A 16,099-nucleotide genomic window follows, 5' to 3' on the forward strand; every position below is an offset into this window, starting at 1 on the left:
TGCCAATATCCTTTCTTCTCTTATGGCTTGACGGAAAAAAAGTCCCACCAAAAACCCAAGAAGAAGGGATACTGAGATAAAATAAGTATTTTCAGGGGTTTGCATTTATTTTATTCTGTAACAAAGAAAATGTTTTGTCTGAGGGCTTGTTTTAGGACCATTGAAAAGCGTGGGAAATGACAGCCTGGGTTCACAAGATCGTTAGTGCTGGTGGTAACAATGCTCAGGTAATAAGCGTCCCAAGCTAAGATGGGGGAGACTTCATGTCAGATGTCTCCTTGATGAAGAGGATGCGAACCCTGCCTCCTTTCTGTGCTCTAATCACCATATAGGCTGCTCTCAGCCACCTCAGCTCCAAAGCAGTGGTCAGGGCAGACCTTTATAAGAATGTCTTCAAGTAGAGAAATTAAAGTGTAAATAGCCTATGACATCGGATAATGTAGTCACTTCGTTTTTTGAGTAGAGGGAAAAATACTTTTCTTGAGAAGGAACTTCAGTCTTATGATCTGGACGACCAAGGGTTCCACACTCACTTTGATTTCTGTACATTAAACATCTCTTTATGAAAAAGCTGTATTTAGCAAAAGTTGAGATTTTTGTGCTTGGAGTGCTGTCTATAACAGGAGTGGTAACCCTTTAATGCTTGGTCTGCATTGTCTCATGAGCCTAGAACAGTCCTCAGGCAGGAGATGGGTCTCCCCATGGGGCAGAGAGTGCTGAGGGGATTATTTGAATTCTCCATGGTGGGAAAAAGCACACCGGCACATGCTGCTAAGGCTGCCATCACCAACTTGCCCAGGGTAACCTCATCCTGCAAAAATGAAGTGCTGGGACCCTGGGAGAGCTGCTGCCTGCAAAGTGCTCCCAAAGCTTATAGGAGATGCTGTACGCAGTTGGCAGGGTCAGGATCTTTTGGCTACCCATGATCTTGAACAATTTGTCACTGCTTCCTTTTCCACTGAGAAGTAGATGTTCTGGATAGAAAGGTATATGAATCATGGCAGACAGTAATTTTCTCCTGCAAATCTTTTGATGCTGCCTTGCCAGGAGGATGAAGCAAACCATCCTGACATCATGTTCGCTCCCTACATTGGTTCAACACACCCCCTTAATCCACAGCCTCACGCACCCGGCATTCTCAGACCGACTTTTGTTGATTTGAAGGAAGATGGAGGATGCCATCTCTCCCTCTCGTGCTTTTATCGCTGTTGGAACAAAGGGTTTTATTCTTGTTATCTCCCTCTGGTGAGCAATAAAAGATAAACCACAGGACTTACAGATTCAAAGAAAAGCTGAGAGATGTAACTAAAGAAGAAAAACGAAGAGCCGGCTGCTGCTGGGCACTGCAGGTAGGCGAAGCTGGCAGGGTGGCCCACGGCACGTCCTCTGTGCCTAATGGCTGCAGGTAAGGTGAGAGGAAGAGTAGCAAAAAGTTTACAAGGATGTTTCTCTCCAGTGCCCTTTGGTCTTTGTTTTAGCATTTGCCAGGCACCTTCTGTGCTACAGAGATCTATATCTAGATTTTTAAAAAAATCTGTAACTTCTTTTTTTTATTAAAAAAAAATGTTTTCACTCAGTCTATTTCAAGAAATTGTTACTGCACCTGAAGCTCTGTATAGATTTTAGCCCTACTGCTTTAAGATCCAAAATACCTGGTCTTCTAACCTGCAGCGTCTTCTGCTAAGAGACTGTAACATCTTTGTAATTCCAATAGTGTAGTACAACAGTGGCGGCCACACGTTTCTTCAGTTACACAGCTAGTTGTAGCACTGCTGATATTAGCTACCAAGAGAGCTTCGAGCTGATGTGCAGTCACGCTAATTAGGACTAGTGTACACATCAACTTGTAGAAACTCATACCAAAAACAAATACACGGGAGGCCACTCTCTTCCACTGGTAACAGCTTCTCTAAGAAGTCTTTCATAAATGATTGTTTATCAAGAGCCGTCTCCTCTATGCATCTATTGACATTTGTGTATTGAACAACACAGAATATTTATATGCAGCTTCCAGCTGACACTAGTCTCAGAAGTGAGGAGCAGATGAGTAATGCATATTGTTTTCTTTACTGGATGTCTTCAAATCATAAACCGAGTGTTTGTCCAGTTTTAATTAGAAAATGGTAAACTGACAGGATTTGATTTCATTTCCAAGAACACAGGACACTATTTCTTGGAACGAATTTAATTTATTAACTCGTGAATTGCTTGTAAAGGTGATGTATGTCAGGAGTACTAAGGCATTACTAATGGTTTTCTGGCTTAGAATTTTCTTGAAGGACAGACAAGCAAATTCAAGGTGATTGCTACGCGCAATTTAAGCTGTAATGCAGCCTCCTAATAAGAGTTTATATCCACTCAGTGCCATGATGACTGCTGAGAAAGATAATACTGACACATCTAGAAAACTAAAGCAATAGAAAAAGATGGTATCGTCACACTATTCATTATTATTATTATGCCTTTTTCTAAAGGAACCAAACCAGGAAAAACAAGATAGAGATAAGCAGGGTTTCAAAATCGTTTTTGGCAATGATAATAACATATTTATATAGGACGTCTCATTCAAGAGAGCTTTTCACCCAGAGATTTTAATTAATTGCATACAGCAGACAAAGGAATCGCAGAAACTCGGCCATTTCTGAGGAAGAGCCCAGAGCGATTCTACAGCAAAGATAAAGGATGAGCTGTGAAAGCCAGCTTCTCCAGCCGATAGGCAGGACTTGCTGCTCACACTGACTCAAAACCGCAGGGTCAGTGCAGGCAGCAGGAGGTGCCACGGGGGGAGGCTGAGAAATGCAAGGGCTTTGTTCGGGGGTCTTGGCAGGGGCGAAGCAAGATGGAGTTTCCCAGTTCTCAAGCAACTGCTGCCGGAGGAGCTCCCGCAGCACGCGCCTGCCTCCGGATCCCGGCGGCGCAGCCCCGTGTCCCCTTCCACACCAAGCTGGGCTGGAGCATCCCTGTCCCCGGCTGCCCGGCCGGGGCTCCTCCACCAGCCCTCGTGCCACCCGGAGCTCTCAGGCCTGCCAGCACCGCTGCCGACAGCCCGGCTGCTCTCGGCACAGCCGGCATCCACATCACCAGGGCGTCATCGCTGCAGATGCACAGCAGTTACGACCGAGGTACCGCCTTCCTGCGGGTTTCCAAATGAATTGGTCCTTACCGTCGCCCGTGGAAGAAATGCGGAGACTTCGACAACGAGCGAGCAGTGCCGGAGTGCCTGCCTGAACCTTCCCACCGCTCCAGGACTTTCTCCGAGTCCAGCGCTCAGCTCCCACAGCAGCTCTGCCCAGGGGAGGCAGGCAGCCAGGCATCGGCTCCTCATGCACAGGCCACCCCTGTTACAGGTGTGGGCAGCCAGCAAACGTGGAGACATTTCGTTCCTCCCACATTCTTGACCATGAGGACATTCTCATCTGACAGTTTTAGGAATGCTGATGTTTTAAAAGAGCAGCAAAAGTTGTGCTTTAAAAGGCTACAGCCCCAGATCAGCCTAGCTGCTAAAATACATACACAACGATTGACAGAGCCAACTTATTGATTCCTTAGGGAATAGTTACACTACACGGAAACTGCAGAAATTGGTAGTTTTATTTAATACTGTGCATGCTGGTGCACTTCTCTGCAACTACTTTGCAGTTATGGTGCATTGGAGGCATTAGCCCATCTCAGTTCCAGCCCTCAAGGAGTGAGAAAGGAAGATCAAAACGTCTGCAGAAAAAAAGCAACTGCATGAGAGACATGGGTTCAGCTTCTGCAGCTGGGGATATCCTCACCCCTTCAGGTTTCTGAAATATTGGGAAGCCTCATTCTCTTCTCTTTTGGGTCCCCACACAAGACCCTTCATGTGCAGAGGATCCCTCTCCAGGAGTCAGTGCGAGAATACAGCCTGGTGGCTCTGCCCACCTTCTTCTTTCTATCTGGAGATTGAAATCACTTTGTTTTCAAGCGCTTCACAGCAGACTCGGGTATTGTACATGCCTCACAGTGAGATGCTTCCTGGGTTGTATAGAAATCCAATCACAGAATACAAACCAGGCCTTGGACATATGTCCTTTTCTGCTTCCAGCTTAAGAGCTCCTGGCCCTCACCAACTCCAGACACTATTGCTGGTCCTCGGAAAGAGGCTGTTGCACAAGGAGCATCATTTGCACTGGCCCGCAGCTGGTGGCAGTAAGCACTGCACCATGCTTTGCACTTCAAGAACACACATGGCAACAGCCTTTATAACAGTAAGCACCTGTAACAGTGGGAAAGTGGTGGGATTGTCTTACTGATTCTGAGGATAGTATTCAATAATTTTACTGACAATTATTTTATTCACAAGGCTCTATGACATTTAGACTGTGTTTTCTAAGTAAAATGTTTGTTTCAAGAGTGTGTCCACAAAGTAAAACTATCCATTATGAGTTAAGGCTTAAACGGTATATTATAGTAAGATAATGATCTAGGTTTTTCTGCAGTTAATGACAGAATTAGTCCAAGGAACTTCTAGATGATCTTTGGTCTGAGGTGGGTATTTCCAGCATAATTGCCCAATCTGATATAATTATACCACCTGGCTGCCTGAGGTACTTTAGATTGACCAAGATTGTCAATGGACACTTGTTGGCCTATTGCTCTTAATAATATAAACCTTCCCATAACCCCATCAAGTTTGTAAAGTTTTCCTGCTTTACAATCAGAAAGAGTATGTAACCACTGGGTTGGAGTGGGCTCTTCTCCCCTCCAGAGCCCTTACCGTAGCACAGAATTGCTGTTGCCTTGCCCAGGTAGTACAATGCCCTGACTATCACTGAACTGCTAGTAAAACACTTCAGTTTTCCATACCTATATTGTACTGCTTCAATCACACATTGTCTTATATTTCCTCCTTATATGTGATATCAGTCTGCTAGCTTGTTCATGTTAGCTTCTTCTCTTTGTCCATCAGTCTCTCAAACTTTGGTTCATGACTCTCCATGTTACTGTCACAGTTTTGTTGTATCTTAATACACTGCTCTTTGAGTTTATTTAATGAATAGGATCTAGGATTTAATTAATCTAGGATCATTCATAGGTCTTGACATTAGATGCTATTATACAGCGTAGGGTCGTCAGTGCTGGCTCACAAGTGAGCAGAATTACTTTCAGTAAGGTTGCAAGAGGCAAGAATGGTTTTAGGGGGGAGCATTCCCTGCATGTATTTAGGGAGTTGCAGTATCTGCCATACTTGTTGCTTTACATGAACCTTCTTTTTTTTTATTACTGAATCTTAATCTCTTTCCAGATCTTTTTGGCTATAATCCTTTCTAGAAGAGAATTAAAGATGGGGCAATAGTTGACAACACTGGAGACTGCTGCTTTTACCATAAGTGCAAAAGCTGAGGCAGAAAGGTCTAATGTAAGAAAATGAGAGCACTATGTTTCAGAAGTGATATAAGCCCTGTAAGTATTTCAAACTAGACCAGACAAAGAACTAGAAGTTGTCTCATCTCTGATGCGTATAATGCTGTTAAGACAGAACTCAGTTCAATAGGGATTAACTCAAATTTAGGTTGCATTTGGCACCTTAATTTCGGTCGAAAAGCATTTTTTATACACTCACTGTTTTCATGCCTCCCAGATAAATATGTCTACAGGAACTACTACTTTTTTAAAAGCTTCAAACAAAATAAGAGAACTGTATAAGCCACTTAACTACCCATCCTTGAAGCCAGGAGAACAACGTTCTGCTCTTGAATATCTATATTTTTACTCAGACAGCTTTTAAAAATACTTATAAAATTTATGCAGTAGATAAGAGCAGTGGAACAAGTTCCACTTGAGTAAATATGTGTTGAATATTTATTGAGCTTAAAGCATTTTACAAGTAAAAACAAGTCAGAGAGAACAAATATCTTCAAATATGTGTTCTCTTTATATCAGAACAAAGTAATCATTTGAACAGTCCAAGATGGAACTTGGCATTTTGTGAGGAAAGCGAATTTACCTTTTGCCATTACAGCTGATAGTATGTGGAGTTGTTATTTTCCTGGATGATGCAAGCCACCATCCTCCAAATATATGTGCTTCCCTATGCACAGACGTGTACCTTCCTCACGGCACCTTAGTTTTGCAGAGCCGCTGTTCTCAGCAAAGAACGGCGATCTCTGTCCTATTGCTTACTGTTAGCTTAGACTAACAAAAGAAATGAACTACTAACTACTACACACCTGGGAAATAGCTAAGAGGGTGTATTTTAGATCCTTAGGGTGCTGGTGGTGCCCCATTTTCTCAGGCAGCAAGGCTATTTTAACAAGTTCCCCACCTCTATGCTGCAGTTCATCATCCCATCAGGTCTGCAGATGTGACTGTGATGGGTACCTACCATGAACTGCATCAGTGGCATTAAAAACCTGCCAAATCAAAGAAAAAGAAACAGCTCTTCATGGGTTGGTTTGCTGGTTGGTTTTTAAACCAGGATGATTTGACTGTTAAGGCAATTACTTCCCCAGCCTCTCTGCTTTCCACTAGTACACAGACAGCATGAATTCCTGAGCTTTTGAAGGGTGAAATGAATATTAGTTCATTTGGTTTGCAACAGGGAAAGTGAAAGGGTATTTTGGTCCTACAAGTACAGACTTCAAACCAGGTTAATTCCCTAATAACACATATCAAGACCTCTGCACATAAAGATTTAGATTTAATTATGCTGCACATTATGTTTTCTTAAATATTTTAATAAATAAATAAATAAAATTTGAGGGTAATAAAATAATTGTACTGGAATATAATAATGTCTCAGACACTGAGGGAATAACAGGTATGAAAAATTTCTCATAAAAATGTAATCCTTGGGATATAACCTTGTCACTTGCATTTCAATATCATACAGACACTTTATCCAGTAGGTTAAAGAGTCCTCAGTGCTAGTTACTGGGACTTGTTTGTGTTAAATTAGCCCCAGAAGGGTTTTCCTTGTAATCCCTGTATAAAAGGAAAGATATGAAATATTTCAATTACAGTAATGTTGAAGTCTAATATAAATTCTAGAAAATTAAAAAATACCTATCTCATTTCAGGAGAGTTTCACGTTCATAAATTTAATACATATTTCTCCTTCACTCAAGAAGGTTGAATGAAGAAAACAGTCATTTTACTGTAATTTATTTATACAATGTTGGAACAACAAGCCAACACTTGTTCTAAGTAATTTACCTAGGGAAGTACATAAAGACAATAACAAAGAAGCTTTTGTTTAAAGTTCAACTTTTATACATGCTTCAGGTACTTAAGTATTATTGTGATTGCCAAGCTGGAAGGACCATGAGATATCTCTGAGTAAATGATGCAGCCTTGTAACCTAGGAAAGAGGGATTAGCATAAGGACAGAATGGTTAATGGGTCACAAATTCTCTAGACACTTGGACAAAACCCTACACATGTTGGTCCATTTACAGCAGGTCAGTCCATAACATTAAGGATGTACTCAGGTGTCTGTATTATCACAGTCTCATTTTTCTCTATGTTTTGGCAAATTTTAAAATAAATTCAATCATATTGATAAGCATGATAAGTATTACCTAGCACGTTTACCTGTATATTCAAGGCCAAGGCTTTGCACTGAGCTCCCTATCTAAGTATCGATAAGAGAGCTGTGAACTTTCAGGTGACTTTTTCATTCAACTTTTATAGGTTCCAATGATGAGATTTAATGAACTATTGACCTTTGTTCTATTTTATACAGCTTTTGATTATGAGATTTACTGACCTCTGGTTGATGTTACACATCTGCAAAAACTTTGGAGCTTCGTTTCAGGTTCTGATGGCAGCTTTCCTCCATTGAGCTAATAAATATAAAAAAACCCATTCCTATAAACTAAAAAGCACAGGTATTGGATCTACAGAAATAAAGAAAATTCAGAAAGCTTTTAGTCTACGGGTTAGCCAGCAAGGCAGTCAGAACAGGGCTGTAAGACCAGAATTGCTGAATAGAAATACAATGGTGCATTTTTGCTAATAAAATCATGCTCAGACTTTACATTATGTTTTCAAGTGAATATGTCCATAGTATAACCTCCAGTGTTATGCAGAAATACTGAAAATAGGTTTAAGCATCTCTGTCCTATCCTATAGTCTGCAGTATAGACAGACACTGAGCAAAACCTTATTTTCACTGCAGTATTATTTGATTTCAGGCTGACACCTCTGCACAATACATAGTTACCCTGCTTTGCTTTCTGCAGTTCAGTCCATAAACTAGAGATAAGAAAGTACAGAGAACAGCAGAAAAGGTTCTCTCAATGGTACCTCCAAGGACAGTGAGCTGAAATTCATAAATAATTGAACTGAGATAGCAGAGTTAAACTCAGCCCTGTTTTAATGCTGAGGCCACAGCAACAGCTTACCAGAAAAGACAATATGCCCACATCATCCTGGCAATGCCAGGATCTCCCTGGGCCTCCAGATCAGGTCAGCACGATCCTAAAGGCTCTTATGACTAGTGTCACCGTTGAAGTGGTGGCTAGCACCTGAGGAAAGCCACCCCCGTCAGCTCTCCCTCTTCTTTCGCCCTGCCAGGGAACCAGCCTGTCTGACATGTAGTCCCCATCCATCCTGTCCCCATGGACCATTTAAAAGTATGTAGTAGAGCTGATTTTCAGAAGGCATGAGAACACTCTAATTTACTCTTTAAATTACTTTAGTTTAAGGTTGAATGTGGCTCTGAACAGTCCCATGGCTTTCTTGGAGTTCTCGTCTGTATGCCACCTTTAGTCTCCTGCGGAGAAGGCAAGTCCTTCCAGCGCAGGAGCTTCTCGGTTGTTCTCTACTTCTATGCAACCCTCAGCACAGGAACGTCATGGATAGGGGTATTCTAGGAAATACCGCCTCACTAGCAAATGAATATATAACTTTACATAAATATAGAGACAATTTTAAGCAGCTAACAGTGAAATCAGTAACAACAGACTCAGAATAATTTAGGTTGGAAAAGACCTTTAAGATCATCGAGTCCAACCGTTAACCTAGCACTGCCAAGTCCACCACTAAACCATGTCCGTAAGTGCCACAAGGCATGAGGTGGTGGGCTTCTGCTTGGTGAAGATAGGTAAAGCTTGGCAGGATAGACAGAAGGAGCTTACTGGACATTCAGAAAGACTTTACTGAATAACTATTTTGTTATATATTTGAAAGGAAGAAAATTTGTATATCTTCAAAACAAGCTGCTTGTAGCATTTCATGATACTATCATAAACATGTTTCCCTCTAATGCTGTTTAAAGTAGCTTCTTGGGATTTGAAGCTGGAATCTGTTTCCCTATTCATTGTGTTTACAGACTATCCTATTATTGTAGACATATTCAATAGCTTGTGCATTTTACTGTACTTTAATTGCTTTTGTAATGAAATAAATGAGGTTTGGGAGGTTTTCCACTGAAGAAAAAAGTCAAGGTAATTTTAAGAATGATTCGAGGCCTGCTGAGTCAATGGCAAAGATGCATTAATATTGCCTCAAATTTTAAGGAAATGGAGTATGTATGTAAAAAGAGTGTTTTTATTTTATTTTATTGCAGTATCTTATTTACAAAATTCTCGAATAAAAAGAATCATATATAATAATATATTAGCCTGTTTTGAAAGTTGTAGACACATAATCAGGTTTTTATCTTTTTAGATAAACAGGGAAATACTACTTTTCATACTCATTATCTGTAGGGCCAAATTATGCATCTTTGATTTAGACACCTAAATGAAATGGTCAGATTTTCAGATGTATTAGGTATTCAGACATTCTTACACAGCACATTTCAAAATAGGACCATGCCATTTAACGGTTACAGAGCAGCCAGATTTTTTTAAAAACCTTTCAAATAACCCCAGGTTTTCTAAAAGCAATGTGAATGCTGCCATCTAGCTATACAGTAACAATATATCTTTAGTCCAGTTCTGCTAGACACAAATTTTTTCAGTTTCAGTTTGGAATAGAGCAGAATAGGGATACAAAAATTCCCGTTGCATTTCTGTTAATTTAAAAAGGTGTAGGCACCATTTATTATTTAAAAAATATTATAGTATTCTAATATACTACTTTGACAGCAAACTGAAAAGATAAGAACAAGGTTAAAATTATTGCATCTGATGGTGAAAAAGCTATTCCTTGTGAATGAATGACTTTACAAATGCAGGATCTTATTTTTCAAAGGTTTACAGATGCATGGGGTAACTAATAAAGTTAAAACAACACATTTGTAAATTGAAGCCTGGATCCTCTTTCCAGTTTGAGATTCATCTACCAAAGATCAGGATTCCAACAAAACACTTTGTCTAACAAATACCCTTATTATTAGGTCTGATCCATGAATTGTTTGGAAACTGTTTATGCAGAGTGTCAGCTAGACACTCAGTATTCAAACAGTACCGTTTGAGTTCTGCCATTGGCCATATGAAGGCACTTTCGGATGCCTGTCATTGCATGCTCAAGTTGTTGATCCACCAAGCATCCTACTCAACACCTCTTTGGGGAACCAAAGGACCAAGAGACTGAAGACACAAGCACAGCACTTGCCCTGATACCGAGAGGGCCATGGATGGTCTCGGCACCTAGACTTGGGGATTAGAAGAACTGATTTCCACAGCCTATTTCCACATTTCATCCAGAGCATCATGTACAGAGCTGTGCAGAGCCAGCCCAAATTGTTGTTTGGGATTACTCAGCAGATAACTGGAATCATTCTGGTTGAGCTCCTGTCCATCAGTTTGAGGAGCTTGCATTTCAAAACAAATTGAGACGTGTGGCTCCTTCAACTTTCTTCCCTAGGTGGGAAAACCTGATGTAATTACATGACAGATATGCCACCTAGTTAAACATTAAACACACAGTCTCATTTCTAAGTACAAAGCGACCGGGAAAGCTATCCACTTCCCACCTGAGGAAGAAAAAGTTTACATAATCTAGCACACACACGGCGGGACTCCAACTAGAAAGCGAAACCTATCCAAGGACAGACATACCTTAAACATAAAAGGAGAGGAAATCTATATAAGCAGATGTCTTTTAGCTAGGGTTTCCTATATCCTTACCAAAAACCCCATACAATATGGCATATATCCCTGCACAGGACCAGTTCACAAAACTGTCTAGTCCAAAACCTGGCCGATACCAGATTCATCAAAGGAAGATGCAAGAAAACATGTTGTTACTTACAGAATAACAGCCCTTGGACCCATTCTAATTCAAGCAACAGGAGATTAGCCTGAATTTCAAATCGTGAAGAGCTGAGACAACAAGAAAACAAGCCAGAACTGCCACAGGCAGGGCTCCAGATTGCCTCACCTAAATCATTAGGAAAACAGATGTTCTCCCACATCATCTGTGGAAAAATCTTGATGATAGTTGTTCTTACATACAGTATGACATAAGGCCCTAATTCTGCCAATATTGTTTTTGGAATAGCACACTTTGAAGTTTGGGTATATGTGCTTTTGTACACACGTGCGCACTCACACACACAGCTGAATGAGAGTTACAGCTTCTTATCAAATGATGAAGGGACTACCTGCAATCAAATGATTAAATCAATTGATCACAAACGCCAAGCCACTCTTGGCCACTGAAAAACAACAGAAAAAACAACGCTCGATATCACTAGGCCTATACATTATTTTTCAGTTTGACACATTAGTGCTTGATGGTGGTATGAGCCACAAAAAGCCAGAAGACAAACAAGAACTTATCTTTCATGTTCCCAGAGAAATTAATTTATGGTGAAGTGAAATCAGCATGCAGACATCTGTTTCTCCCAAACATCAAGAGCATTAAAAAAAATGTTTAATTATGGATACAGTGTGAGATGCACTGCTTTCTAATTCTGCACTTTTTATTTTGCATTTTTAATCTTCTGTGTACCTCCCCCCCAAAAAAACCCAACCAAAACCCAGGATAAATTGCATAATTCAGGATTATTTATTAATTGTATAAAATTTCACTCCTAGACTTGTAAAGTGCAAAGTCCTTGCCCCTGAATGGTCTCTCTTTTTTGACAGCAGCATACTTTGACCCTTTGGTGCCAAAAGAAAAAGATATTTCACCATCTCCACTGCTTTCTGCAGTCTGTCAGTATGTCCAATCATTCAGGAAAACACATAGCTGCTATCAAATAAAGTGGCCACTATTCCAAGTGCCACAAAGGGGCATGATAGAATACTCCATCAGCATTTGAATTTATTTCTCCTCTGAACTGAACAAGCATCTCAATATCGTAATTAATGTGAATAACTCGAGTTCTGTGGTGCCCAGTTTTACTGTGATTTGTCCCAGAAGGGATGCATTTAGCTATAAAACACCCAAGAAAACAACTTTGTTACCATTGGTCTTTACAGAGCCAGGTATTTCCCTGGTATTATTCTCTTCTGACCATTTTTATCAACTTACTTTGTGTACTGCTGAATTAACAAACTGAACTCCCAGTCAACTTAAGCTGGTCCATCATCTGTCTCCCTAGTTCTCACATTCCTCTCTCCACTGCAGCAGACCCTGCTGTAGCAGACCCTGCAAGAGCACTTTGACCCCTTTCCAGAAAAATTTCCCTTAGGCTGGACTTGAGAACCATGCTTATAGTGTCTCTGAAGGTAGGAAACATTAAACCTGGGGTCCCATAAAATGGTCTAGGTTTGCTGTGCTTACTCTGTGGGTACCCCTATTCAACATAAGAATACGGCAGATTAGGAAGATAGCATTTAATGATTACACACACGCAAATGACTGCTTACAGCAAAGGGCAGGGAAAAACCTTGCTCATGGTGGCTGCAGCCTAGCAAGAGGCCAAATGCAATGGACAGATGATATCTGGACCTGTATCTATATCTTTGAATTGGTAGAGCCTCCTCCTTCCCAGGGCTGTACTGTTAACAGCCAGGTTATTCCATCACCCTTTGGGAGTGGGCATCCCAGACGAGATCTTCTCAGGAGCCACCTACCCTTTCCAGATGTTTCACGCTTGTCTGCTCTCTAGGTTGTTAAATGCATTACCCCTGCTTGTAGTTCAAGCCTATCAACGCTGCACATACATGCTGAAGATGTGTTCTTGCACCTTAATAAAGGGGCAGTTCGCTCTGAGGTCAGTAGCTGGCATAATTTTTAAAAGCTGCAATATACCTTTGTCAGACAGCTGTTATTGCTGTTTCCTCACTTGGCTTGAGGACAATTTATCTGCAAATGGAGTGTGGAGGCAGAAAAAAGGTAATCATCACAGTAAGATCACCTACTCATCTACTACAAAAGTTTTTACTATTGTTACAAGCTGTAGAATAATTATCTATTCAGTTGTACCCACACAACAGTGATTTATTGTGCTTCCATCAGTGTTTCAGTGGCTGCTAACTAAAAGCACTCTGTCTACACAGCATGATTCCCATCAGATGTCTAACCAGGTTACAGTCATACTGGCATTTGATGTAAATCAATGAAATTTATTTGCATACTAGTAGTCGTTTTGGAGAATTCTTTCATATTTTTTATTCACAGCCTCAGCCCCCTGCCACGTACACCCCGGCCTCGGCATACATCTCCTCAGCTCATCCCTCCCTCACTTGTGATGCTGCTGTGCCTTTCACCAACTTCTAGGCCTAGCAAGGCCTGCTTGCACAAAATAATGTTGGCAAAGGGGATTATTTAGGCCTGTTTACAGAAAATGTTGAACTGCTGAAAATGCTGAGCTCTCTATTGACCGATAAAAATGATATAAAAGTTTCTCTTTAGGAGGCATCCTCTCCACTGATCTACAGAAACTACTTGCAGCTTCTGCTCTTACAGAAATAAAAAAATAATCTCTCATCATCTCATCACTTACATCTTCTCAAGACTGACCTGTGTTTCAGCACTCTTTCAGCTGGTTTATTTAATCTCTTTCCACAGTCTGATTAAACTACATATTTAAGAAGGAACCAAAATGAAGTAGAAGAGCTCTGATGTGAAGAATTGTGTGTTGTTCCTACTCCTCTCTAGAAATCCACTTAAGGTCACTGGTTTGATTGTTTTGGGTTTGGGCATTTTCTCTGTTTGAAGGGGAGACCAGCATTTATTTCAATAGAATCACAGAAAAATTTAGGCTTGAAGGGACTGCTGAAAGTCATCTAGTCCAACCTTCTGCTCAAAGCATAGCCAACTCTAAAGCTATACCAAGTTGCTCAGGGTCTTGTGGGCTCTGAACACCTCAGGGATGGAGGTTGCACGGCCGCCCTGGGCAAAACGTGACCAGTGTCTGACCACCTGCATGGTTAAAAAAAAATAAATTTAAAAAGTCCTTCTATTAACTTGTAGCACTGCTTGAAAAGAGAGTGTCACTTTCCATCATACAACTGTTTTTTAGTTCCTTGTAAGTCTTGCTGTTGTGATTTAACCCCAGACAGCAACTAAGCACCACTCACTTCCCCCCACCCAGTGGGATGGGGGCGAAAATCAGGAAAAGAAGTAAAACTCGTGGGTTGAGATAAGAAAGGTTTAATAGAATATAAAAAGAAGAAACTAATAATGATACTGATAACACTAATAAAGTGACAGCAGTAATGATAAAAGAATTGGAATATACAAATGATGCACGGTGCAATTGCTCACCACCCACCGATCGATGCCCAGTTAGTCCCCAAGCGGTGATCCCCCCAGGCCAACTCCCCCCAGTTTATATACTAGATGTGATGTCACACGGTATGGAATACCCTGTTGGCCAGTTTGGGTCAGCTGCCCTGGCTGTGTCCTGTGCCAACTTCTTGTGCCCCTCCAGCCTTCTTGCTGGCTGGGCATGAGAAGCTGAAAAATCCTTGACTTTAAACATTACTTGGCAACAACTGAAAACATCAGTGTGTTATCAACATTCTTCTCATACTGAACTCAAAACACAGCACAGTACCAGCTACTAGGAAGACAATTAACTCTGTCCCAGCTGAAACCAGGACACTTGCATATATCCACGTAACATAATTCAGTGTCATCTAGTAACCTGAGCCCAACCTATCATCTGCTTAAATCAATGTTTAGGGCCCTCTCCACCAGCCCAAACCAAAAATGCCACCCTCATCCATCTGCATACCACTTCATGTACGAATGCCATCCTCATCACTGTTTGAAGAGAGGAACTCTCCCTGACTTGTGGATGGCTTGTCTCTCCTCCAGGTTGTTCTGTTTCTTGTCAGTAGGGAAAGGAGTGAAGAGCAAGCAAGGGAACATGGAATTCCTACATAAATGTGCTAGAAACTACAATGTGTGACAAATTTCCAGAGATATTTCAGAGCTAAATGAAGCTAAGAGGCAAACCCATCTTCCAGGACTGTGCCGGACAGGGCTGCCACTGCCTAAACACAATGTTTACTACGAATTTCTCACGGTCTGCGGTCCTGGGTGTGTTAAAGGTTGATTCAGGATCAGCATACACATGACAGTACCTGAGAAAGCAAGTTAATTAGCCCCCAAAGGGCTGGCACTCGGCAAGTTCTGGAAGAGCTCTCTCAGGTACAGAACCACGCACCTTGGAACGCACCTTTGCTAGATTTAACACGGTTAGAAATTTTCTACATGGAAGTCAAGCTGCAGAAGATTTTTAGCATTGATTATGAAAGCGGCAAATAAATAATACACTGCCACATTACACTGAGGAAGTCTAACAGCTGTTTCGCTGAGAAGCTGAAGTTCCACCGGGAACGTGGGCGTTCATGCTCTGAGGCCAGTGCTGGAAATTCAGCGAGACCGTTTCTCCTTCGTTTTCTCCCCACAGCAGTGCCCCAGTGCAGCTCCTTCCCTCCCACAGCTCGGAGGCCGGTACCGGGGGAGGCAGCCAGCTCCTCCTTCCCCAGAACTGGAAATGAAGCCTCACCTGGGGACAGCCGCCTCTGCGAACACGCCATCTCTGCCAGCAGAGCAGTCATTTCTCCACAGTTAAAGTAACAGTCAAAAGGAAGCTTCTGGCGGGCGACATTAAGGGGGGGGGACGGGAGGACGACTTTGGCAGTTCAGAACGACATCTTTCAGGCCGTGTTTTGCCTTTATTTTGAACGTTGGTGTCGATTACCTGACTAGAAGCCCCAGTTACAGCAAGACACCCCGCCGTTTTCGCTACGAAGCCCGCCCTCCCGCGGCGGACACACCG

The 16,099-nt window shown here is 41.6% G+C and overlaps 1 protein-coding gene across 4 annotated transcripts in view; it reads right to left on the reverse strand.

Moving 5' to 3' along the window:
• Positions 1-16,077, reverse strand: part of CCNA1 (cyclin A1) — a 41,719-nt gene extending 25,642 nt beyond the window's left edge. For 2 of the 4 annotated variants that reach the window (XM_075050562.1, XM_075050565.1), the window contains exon 1: positions 15,827-15,969. The gene's annotated coding sequence lies outside the window, so the exon portion shown is untranslated. Of the gene's footprint in view, positions 1-15,826; positions 15,970-16,021 lie in introns of those variants that run through there. The other 2 variants (XM_075050564.1, XM_075050563.1) reach the window with 2 other exon arrangements.
• Between the last annotated feature and the right edge of the window lie 22 nt (positions 16,078-16,099).

The sequence above is a fragment of the Buteo buteo genome, chromosome 18 (assembly GCF_964188355.1).
Source record: "Buteo buteo chromosome 18, bButBut1.hap1.1, whole genome shotgun sequence".
NCBI lineage: Eukaryota > Metazoa > Chordata > Aves > Accipitriformes > Accipitridae > Buteo > Buteo buteo.